This window comes from Pleurodeles waltl, chromosome 3_1 (assembly GCF_031143425.1).
Source record: "Pleurodeles waltl isolate 20211129_DDA chromosome 3_1, aPleWal1.hap1.20221129, whole genome shotgun sequence".
Taxonomy (NCBI): domain Eukaryota; kingdom Metazoa; phylum Chordata; class Amphibia; order Caudata; family Salamandridae; genus Pleurodeles; species Pleurodeles waltl.
The window spans coordinates 1161411078-1161422105 of record NC_090440.1 but is presented as its reverse complement, the minus strand read 5'-3'; positions in this window follow the sequence as shown (position 1 = coordinate 1161422105).

Sequence of the window (11028 nt, the reverse complement as noted above, 5' to 3'; positions counted from 1 at the left end):
AGGCTACTTAAGTGAGTGGCACAATTAGTGCAGCAGCCCTATTAGTAGTATTTAATTTACAGACATGGGTACATATGGTACATATGGTACGACTTTGCTATGGACTTACAAGTAAGTAACAGATCAACAGTGACGTAGTTGATGTGCTTATCACAGTGTGAAAATGGACAAAGTAGTGAATGAAAAAGTAGTGGCACACATTTGGTATTAACGGTGAAGGTCTTCTGTAGTTTATTGGTGTGTACTGTACATGTGTAAGTATATCTGTTGTGCACGTTTAGAGTTTAAAGCTGTGACTACATTGTTTGTGACTGTATTGTTTTTAAAAAGGTTAAATGCTAGATAAGAAACACTGGGCATGATTTAGATCTTGATGGACGTCTTACTTCGTCACAACGATGATGGATATACTGCCCCCGAAATATAAATGTTAGATTAAGATTTTGTGACTGCCGTGAAAGACAGCACCACAAGTCCTCTTCTGTTATATGAGAAGCACAAGGACCAAGCTTGTGAATTCTCTTCATTTGCATGCCAACTTATCACCGAAGAAAGATATAAAAATGTAGGCCACCAGAGTGGGTTCTATTACTTGTACCCTTTTCCCGAGAAAGGAGTGGTGTTGGCTGATGTTTGAATAGGTTAAGGGCTACCACAAGGGCATAGCACAGGGAGCATGTGTCTCTGCCCCAATTAACACATAAGCGGGAGGTGGCCCTGGCCTGCGAACAGCCTACCCCTAGGTGTAGTTGTCATAAGAGATGCGCAGCAATATTCTATCATGTGACGCTTATTATAACCATAAAGGGTTGCAGATTGATTCTTCATAGTTTTTCAAAGCAGCAAGGGACACACCTACAATGTAAGGGTGTGCAGGGCACTCTAGTCCAAAATTGCAAAACTGCGAGTGGACACATTTTGACCTACTTATCAACACTTTGGGCCTCATCACAAGTTTGGTGGTTTGACAGTAAGATCACGGCGAAGCAGCCCGCCAAAAGACCGCCAAAAGACCGCCAAGTTGGCGGTCATATGACTTCCGAATTACGAGTCACACTATGAACTCCGCCAAAGAACAGCCAGGTTGCAGAAACCGCTAGGACACTGGAGGATGGAAAAGAGGCAGTCCCACCACCAGCACAGCTAGCCCAACAAAGTGCCTCCCATCAGATTACGATCCACGAATCATGACAGCAGTTCTACCATGGTGAAAACCATTGGCGGTGCAAACCGCGGCAGTCTCAACTCACCTCAGACAGGACACAACACTACATTGGACAGTTTGAGTACCCCACACCTGACAAAAATCCAAACACCCAACACATCTACTCACTCCACTATAAAACACACCCCTAGACAACCCACAATCCTTTGCATCCAGAATGCCATTCACATACACTGAGAAGTCAAAAAAGATAGATTTGCTATTTTACACCAGTCACACATACGCATTTCACTCAGCACTCACCCCACATCAGCGCAACATTCACAATACACACATCACCAGCACAAACAATCTACTACAACCGTCACTCACTCACATCACAGCACCTAGACCTCATCATTTACCAACTACTGCACTCTTCCACTTACAACACCCCCACACACCGTCTCTACAGCCACTACCATGTCCCCACAAAAACACCCATGTTTCACTGATGACGAGTTGAGGGTCATGGTGGATGAAATTGTAAGGGTAGAGTCACACCTGTTCGGAGCACAGGTCCAATAAACATCTATTGCTAGGAAAATGGAGTTGTGGCAAAGAATAGTCGGCAGGGTCAATTCTGTGGGCAGTCATCCCTGTATAAGGGAGGGTGTCAGGAAGAGGTGGAATGACCTCCGGGGGAAGGTGTGTTCCATGGCATCCAAGCACCAGTTAGCCATATAGAAGACTGGCGGCTGGCTCCAACTCCTTCCCCTACTTTCACATAATGGGAGGAGAAGATCTTGAACATCCTGCATCCTGAGGGCCTGACAGGAATACTTGGGGGAGTGGAGTCTGGTAAGTACCCACAATATTCATGTCAGACAATTCTCCTGTCCTGCATGCTTCCTCACCACCTAAATCCACCCCAATTAACATCCACACACTACACCTCTGTCCAAATCACCTAATAACCCTCTCTGGCATGCCACATTTCCACTGAACACATCTGGCATCACAGCCCTTGGAAATGGCATGTGAACTACTGGCTAATCACATCACTAAAACTTCCAGGATGCACTATCCAATCATTGTGAAACCTGGAATGTGCACAAAATATCAGGTCATGCGTGTTCAACTAATTTAATATCCACACCATCTTGATTGAGCTAGTATGGAAGTATGGAAGAGTACATGGCAATGACATTAATACTATGGCTCACTTACACTTGCATCCCAGGCTAAACACAGCTATAGCTGTGTGCCCATTAATAATGGACACAGATTAAAGATCCCAAACTAGAAATGTACTCACCTGGGTTGGAAAGTCTGATGTCTGAGTTGATACACATGCAGTACATTCTGATACAGGTCAATGTCCCTTGCTTACTCACATACTGTGTTCCTAAGAGGACACAATTGTGCATTGTACAACTATCTGAATGGCCCCCGCGGTCTTATGACTGCGGAGAGGTCATTCGGCGGGGTAACTCAGAATGACCCCCTTAGTCATTTCAATGCTACCAGTTATGGTTTTTGACACAAAACCCTATCTACTAACAGTGGTAGATAAGAACTTTTCGCCCAAAAAAAAATGATGCCACGTACGATATGTGAAAAGTTTTTACGTTTTCTAAGCATAGTCTTGCCAGTACAAAATATATACCAGACATCTTGCACACCTCCATACACCATGGTATGCATGTTGTCAGGCAGGCTGTTTGAGGGCCAGCGCTGTGTGAACCATTTTCCTGCAGGCAACATTATAAAAATGGTGTAATGCGAAATTTTGAGAAATGTCACTAATTTGTGTAACATGGGATACAAGAATTAAGTGAACTTCACCTACATAATTTAAATGTTGCACAGGTATAGTTTGAATAAGGGGCTATGTCTTGAGATTCCTCACCAGAAGAGAAGTTCTCTAACATGACCCGTAGTGAGTTTTGCTTCACACACTCATTCCCAACATCTTGATGTACCACCCAAATTGACAAGAAATCCTGCTACTTGCCGATTACTCACACAGTGATAGCAGGGGAAATATAGTAGCCTCCAATATGTTACTGTCCTGCAAATCATGCGCTTGACTCGCTTAGGGCAGCGGGGAAATGGGAGTGGCTGGCCGGACTAGAACACCGCCTTGATAAGCGGCTGAAGGGCAATGTGCCTAGGCCCCTGTGCAGCAGTGAGAACATTCCTTTCTGCTTCCACCTTTTAATTGTTTTTTTTACAAGGTTTCAATATCAGAGATATTTCAACACCACACAACTGTAGGTAAATAACAATGCAGTTCTTTGCGCTCCTCATTATGGGGCAATTTTTTTAAAAATCATGACATGATGCGGCACTTTTCTTGAGCCCCATTGTGCCCCCTAACACCACCATGTGTGCGTCGTATTTATGATATGGTGCACGTTTGGGAACTAGCATCATTAATTTTTATGCTAGTTTGGTGCTTTGCAGGATTAGCGCCAAAAAATGTTGCAGCTAATCCTACAAAATAACATGAGGCCCATTGAAAAAAATGGGAGCCTCATTTTAATGCCTGCCTTAGGCAGGTGCTAAAATGACACTAGAAATGGCGCAGTGGAATCTTGAATTCCACTGCACCATTTTTCTGGTCCTCCTGCTGCCGGAATGGCCCCCCCTTGCATAATGAGGTGCAAGGGTTTACAAAGGGTGCAAGCATGCATTGCGCCACTTTGTAAAAATGGCCCAGTGTTTTTGCCAACCTAACGCCACATTAACATTAAACAAATGACACTAATGTGGCACAAGGTGGCACCAAGGGCTTCTTAAATCTGACCCTATGTTGTCAGTCCATTGTGAGCACAGAAAATAATCCCTGACATGCGGGGAAGACGAGCCTAGTAGCGAAGCAGGTAACATTTGAACCTCATGATCTGAGAACCAATTTTGGCTTCAACATCCTACCAAAATGTAAAATATGTGTGATTCTTGGCAGATCACTACTTATTACTGATTGCTTTCCATGCAAACAGAAAGATAGGCACACAGACACACACCTCCCGTCCATGGGTGTAGGAAGTGTAGGGGATGCAGGGATGTATCCCCCCCAGATTTGAGAGTGTGGGGACACAGGGGACAAGGGTGGGGGGACAAGGGGACAAAATAATTTCCCCTCTCACTCCAATGATTTGCAGGGCCATTATCGCAAAGCGCTACTTTTAATGGCCCTGCAATTGAACTGCTGACCTGCCCCCTGTTATCGGTGACCGATCTGATGGTCACGGAATGAAGCTGTCTCAGGAGGACACCTACGCCTGCTGCCCTTTTGATTGTCCCGTTTACAGCTGCACCTATTAAGCACCTGTTGGAACAAAGAGAGAGAGGAGTAGACAACAGTGTTTGCTGATTGCTGCCATCCTCGACCCTACCCCCACATGCCGCTTTGAAGACCAGCCCTGCAGGACAATGAGGAAGAAGTAAACAGGGTGCCCAGGGTCCCACTCAGCCTGACACCTGCAGGCTAGAAAAGTGACTCTGTGAAATGCAGTATTTGTGGAGGATCACACCATTTGGTGAAACAGGGAATGTGAGTTTGAGGCCAGATTTGACCTTTTTATACTACACAATTAAGCTCACAATTACGCTTAATGTTTTTTATCGACTTAATTTAGGGATAGATTATAACGTGGGTAACAGGGCGAAGTCACGTTTAATTTTGGTAAGTTTTGCCTAGCATTATTATCTAGGTTGTTATCATTAGCATATTGAAGTATATTATCTTTTCTATTTTTGACATTCTTGTTTCGCTTGTATTATATTTTTTATTCATTTTCAAGTTTCATGAGTACAGACAGAAACAATTAGCAAATAAAGAATAACAGTTACATGTGAATACTTTGGTAATAGGTCCACTGGAATTATGCAGCAGGAGAGGGCTAAATTATGGGGAAGGATTGACTAAATTATGCGGTAAGCAGCGGCAAATTATGCAGCATGTGATACTGTTTTATTATTTTGTCATTTTTGCACTTGTTAACACTCTATGGGCTTAGGCTACACCTCATTAGTACCAGTTTAACACCTAAATATAGCAACACGCAATAAAAAAATTACCAGTCATTGTTTTCAAAGGGGCCTTCCACTGTGGAGCAACGTGTGGCTCTGCATTTTTAGTAACTTTTGAACCATTTTGGAATTCGAATTTTCTTTTGCTTAAATCTGCAGATTATTCGGCAGATGATGGATTTTGTGGCAAATGCGGCAAATCCATAATTATGTGAAAAACACTGCAGAGGACCAACGCATGATTCCAGTTGCCCTGTTGATAGCCAACAAAGCCATCAGCAATACAGTGTTCGTATCATTGCCTTAGCATAAATCTGCACATTTCACAATGTTACAGGAAAATGCATTGAGTGCAGACCATGCCCATAAAAACGCATGTAAAAGGCCCTAAATAGCAAGGTGCAATTTGACTACTGCAGTGGTTGGATAGCATATTGGATTCTAGTCTGTCAGATATCCGAGTAATGGCAACATTTCATGGGCACAGAATCCTTACTCTGATATGTGGGTTAGGCTATAGGAAGTTGATGGTTCTACATTGTCGTCTTCAGCAGCGTGGAATAAAAAGGTACATAGCAGACCTTGAATACCTTTGAGTCTCAAGGAGTGATGTAGGGGTGACGGAGAGTGCACAGGTCCAGGAGACGGGGGGTATGGAGGTTCAGTGTGCGGGTTCACCCAGCCTTGCATGAGGTTATAATGTTCAGTACACAGTGCTTAATATATAGGATAAACTACCCCCTGGCCTACATTATAAGGAGTTTCATAACCATACATAGGAACAAGGCCAAAGGATGAGTTCATTAGGTTGAAGCCTACCAGACCGAGCAGCTGTCGGGTTGGCTAAAGACATTTAGGGGACATTTGGAAAGCCCCCCCTGGTAATGTATTCCGCCAATTGCTTACCATTGGCTTTGTTCTTTGTAACTCACATTTGCTTCATTTCTATTTGCTAGCTGTATTTGTTTTAGACTGTCCAGTTTGAGTTTGTCCCTTGTTTAGTGCATTCCTTGTTTACTGTATCCTTCTACCAGTGTTTGATTTCTGTAAACAAACCTTTAAACCTTGTTCTTATCTTGTCACATTTGTTGTGAGTTCAGAGACCAAGGTCAAATGACAGGCTCTGTCTTTCCATGGAACTTGATGTTTATCTTTCTTTCTCTGGCTTCAAAGTGACAGAACTTATATGACAATCATGCTGGATACAGTGGTTGTGCTGGAGGAAGGCTGGATAATGCTATTTTTCTACCACACAACAAAATGTAAATGTCTGTAAATCCAATGTGCAAATATTTAAGAATACGTGTGGTGGAAACAAATATTTTAATATGATCATATCAAACCAATACACTAGGTAATGACATTTCCATACATTAACATTTATGTGCTATGTACTTTTAGCAGTAATATTGTATGTCTGTGCAAATGCGACGGTCTTTCATTTGAAAATGTGATGTCTGTAATGGCATTGCACTACCACACTATGAATACTCCACACTATGCCACTCCAATCCACTCTACATCACTCCATGCCACTGCACTCCACCCTGCGCCACTCCATTCTGCCCAACTTCACTCTACTCTGAAACAATCTACTCTAGGCCACTGCACTCTACGTCACTATTCTCCACTCAGTGCTATTCTATGCTACTACGCTGTACGCCAATGCAATCTATGCTGTACCACTCTACTCTACGCCACTTTACTCTGCACCACTCTACACTATGCCACTGCAGTCTATGCTGTCCTTCTCTAACCAATGCACATCACACCACTACACTTTATGCTAATGCACTCTTAATCACTTACTCAAAACCAATGCACTCTATGCCACTGCACTCTATGGCAGTCTACTCTGCACCACTGCACTCTTCGCCACAATATTATACACCACTCTATTCTGAGACTTTCTAATCTGCAACTCTGCTCTCTACAAAACTGAACTCTATGCTACTCTACTCTGCACCACTGCACTCTATGTCACTCTAATTTACTCCACACCACTCCATTCTAGGGCACTTCACTGTACTCTGAAACCATCTACTGTACACCACTGCAGTCTACGCAACTCAACTCTATGCTACTCCAGTCAATTCTACCCTGCACTACTCCAATCTACTTTGTGACACTGTACTCTGCACCACTCTATGAGACTGTACTCTACATCACTATCCTCTCCGCTACACCACCCTACTCTTCACCACTATAATCTACTCTGCAGCACTCTACTCTATGCCTCTACAATAGTGGTTCCCAACCTGTCGTCCGGGGACCCCTGGGGGTCCATGAAGCCTCCTCAGGGGATCCGCAACTGCTTAGAAAATTATAAAATATTAACAGATTAGGTCCCCAGCTTTCAGTAATGACTTAGTGGGGGTTCCCCGGACTCCAATAATGAGTCAGTGGGGGTCCCTGGGTTCCAGTAATCATAAAGCGGGGGTCCACAGAAGTCAAAAGGTTGGGAACAGCTGCTCTACACTCTATGCCACTTTATTCTACTCTGCACCACTGCATTCTATGTCACTTCTTTCTACATCACTCTACACTACTGCACTCTACGGCCCTCTAGTCTGCAACACTGCACACTATGCCACTCTATTTTGCTCTGCACCACTCTATGCAACTGCACTCTACACCAGTAAATGCTATGCCTCTCCACCCTACTGCCCTTTATGACACTCTACCCTGCAAAATTACACTTTTTGCCACTGAACTCTATGCTTCTCTACTCTGCACCACTGCACTCTTCTCTGCACTGTTCAACTCTTTGCCACTCTACTGAACTCTTTGCCAGTGCACTCTATGCTACTACGCTCTACTCTGCATCACTGCATTCTTCCCCACTGTACTCTACTCCATTCTAATCAACCATGTACCTTATCACTCTACCATGCACCACATCACTCTACGACACAGCAATCTGCACCACTGCATTATGTGCCACTGAAATCTATGCAGTGCCACTCCACTGTGTGCCCCTCTACTCTTCACTACTCCAACCTACTACACTCTAGTCTAAACAAGTGCACTCTGCACCAAAGCACTCTACTCCACTTTACTCAAAACCAACGCACTCTATGCCACTGCACTCTATGCCAACTACTCTGTACCAGTGTACTCCACGCCACTTCACTCTAGACCCCTCTACTTCACTCTATGACATTACATTCCTTGATACTACGCTCTGACACTCTACTCAATTAAACTCTACTCAACTCTGTCCCACTATACCACACTTCACTCCACTCCACTCTGTGAGTCTCTACGCAACTCTCTGTAAGCCGCTTCATGCCACTTTACTCCACTCTATTCTATGACCCACTTCCCACTTTATGCCACTCCACTATATGCCACTTCAATCTACAATAGTCTACTCCACTCTACGCCCCCCCACTCTACAACACTGTATGCCACTCCACTATTCAACAATGTTCTACGTTCAACGACACTCAACTCTCTCTATGCCACTCAGGCCCTGATTTATACTTTTTTGCACTGCATTAGCATAATTTTTTGACACAAAAGCAGTGCAAACGTACAAAATACGATTGAATTGTATCAGGACCCCAGTGTTACTTTACTCCACTCAAGGCCATTCCACTCTTCTTTATGCCCCTGCCACTCTACTCCACTCTACAACACTACTCACGCTGTGACACCTTACACCACACTAATCGATGACACTCCATGGCACACCATTCGTCTTTACGCAATTAACTTTTAACCATGCTGAACAGTAGCCACACTAGTGTACACATGGCTAAAACATATTAGCAAAGCGACCTATTGGCTTTTCCAATGCCTGTTTATAAAGTATGGAACTCAGAGGTGACTTGCACTATCCTTATCATGAACGCCATGGGGGTACTTTATCCCATATCATCAACTTTCCCACAAAGCACTTGAAACCTTAGTGCATAACTTTTATCATTGTAAGCTACTAAAACAGAGCAGAAGAAAGTAAAGCAACATTCCATGTGTTTTCTTTAAAAAGCTATATTAATTATGCTCCGTGACCTGACCTGCCTTTCACCTGGGCTGCTGGCTGTGGCAGAAGGCACTGTGACATCAGAACTCAACTGTGACAACATTATAATAGTCGAGTTCTAACATCTTTTCATTATAATCGGTGACTTGGTGCATCACAATTAGATTATTATAAAGAAATTACTGACCGCTCTTTATACTGGATCACAGAATCCCATGTATTGTACAGTTTGCAACACCAAGGGCTTCTTTATTATAAATGCTCCCAGTTTTGACTGATGTGGAGCTGAGCTGCCCAAGATCACACAGAGGAGTAGAAACGTTATTAGAACTACTGTTTCAGAGCACAGTTTACAATTGTACCTAATCGCTTTTGATATCTCCAGTTCGGTTTCAGTTTGCTTGAGGCAGGGGCATGATCGGTTCGGGGCACAAAGGTTTTGTTCTTCCTTTTTTCCCTCCTACCTTTATTTGCTGGGTGCAGGAAGATGAAAGGTTAATCAACGTGTTTTTTTCACATTTGGTCTAATTACTTTGTGAATGGAAATAACAATAAAATATATTTTCAAACTGTGATAACATGACTTCCTTTCTCCCTATTTCAAGTCCACACTATGGGCCTCATTCCGACCCTGGCGGTCATGGACCGCCAGGGCCGGGGATGGAGGAAGCACCGCCAACAGGCTGGCGGTGCTTCATGGGCAATTCTGACCGCGGCGGTAAAGCCGCGGTCAGAAAAGGGCAACCGGCGGTTTCCCGCCGGTTTACCCCTGCCCCAAAGAATCCTCCATGGCGGCGCTGCTCGCAGCACCGACATGGGGATTCCGACCCCCTTCCCGCCATCCTGGTCCAGGAACAGGATGGCGGGAACGGGTGTCGTTGGGGCCCCCTAACAGGGCCCCATAATGATTTTCAGTGTCTGCCTAGCAGGCACTGAAAATCGCAACGGGTGCCACTGCACCCGTCGCACCCCTTCAACTCCGCCGGCTCCATTCGGAGCCGGCTTCATTGTTGAAGGGGCTTTCCCGCTGGGCCGGTGGGCGGCCTTCTGACGGTCGCCCGCCGGCCCAGCGGGAAAGTCAGAATGGTCCGGTCTTCTGGCGGTTCCCGCCAGGCGGGCGGCTTCTGCCGCCCGCCGGGGTCGGAATGACCCCCTATATGATTGTGTACATTTATGGGAGCCTGCAATTTGTAAATAACGGGCGATTTGTATAGGACCAACTGAAAAGTCCCCAATGCTGTCCTTGTCCCCCCAGAAATGTATTGTGCCCTACGCCCATGCTCCCGCCTTATATGTCAGGCTGGTGTATCAGAGAGGCTGGCAGGGCTGGCAGGGCCTCAGTGGCATATCAGACTCTTCTTGACAAGCGGCCGGCTCATCCCCAGACCTCAGCCTTGAAAAAGTACTGTTTGGTCTAGGAAATCTCCCAGTTTCCCTGTAGGATATTTCTTCTGTGTCTTGCAAAACGACACATCCAGCTGAAGAATGTAAACCGAAAGACAGAAAAGATCTGGAGCACTTCCGCATTTCCTTGCCCAGCACAAAGGTACGTGTGCAGTGGAGACGCGGCATTCAAAGGCGGAAGCACGCTTAGAAACCAACGGCCTGCCTTGGGCAGGGATCCGTCCACAGGAGGGGGGGAAGTGATGGTAAACTTAAGGAGTGTATAGTAGTGGCATAAGAGAGTGTAGGATTCGTGAAGGGTTTTAGTCTCTAGGACCGCATACAGAAGCATTGCAGTGGTGTGTGGGGATGCGGTGGGGGCTGGTGGTCCAGAAAGGCTCTGTGGTTCTGAAAAGGCATGCCGGGGGCTTTAAATCCAGCAAAGTTTGCCCATGTAGGTCGGTGTCTGAGT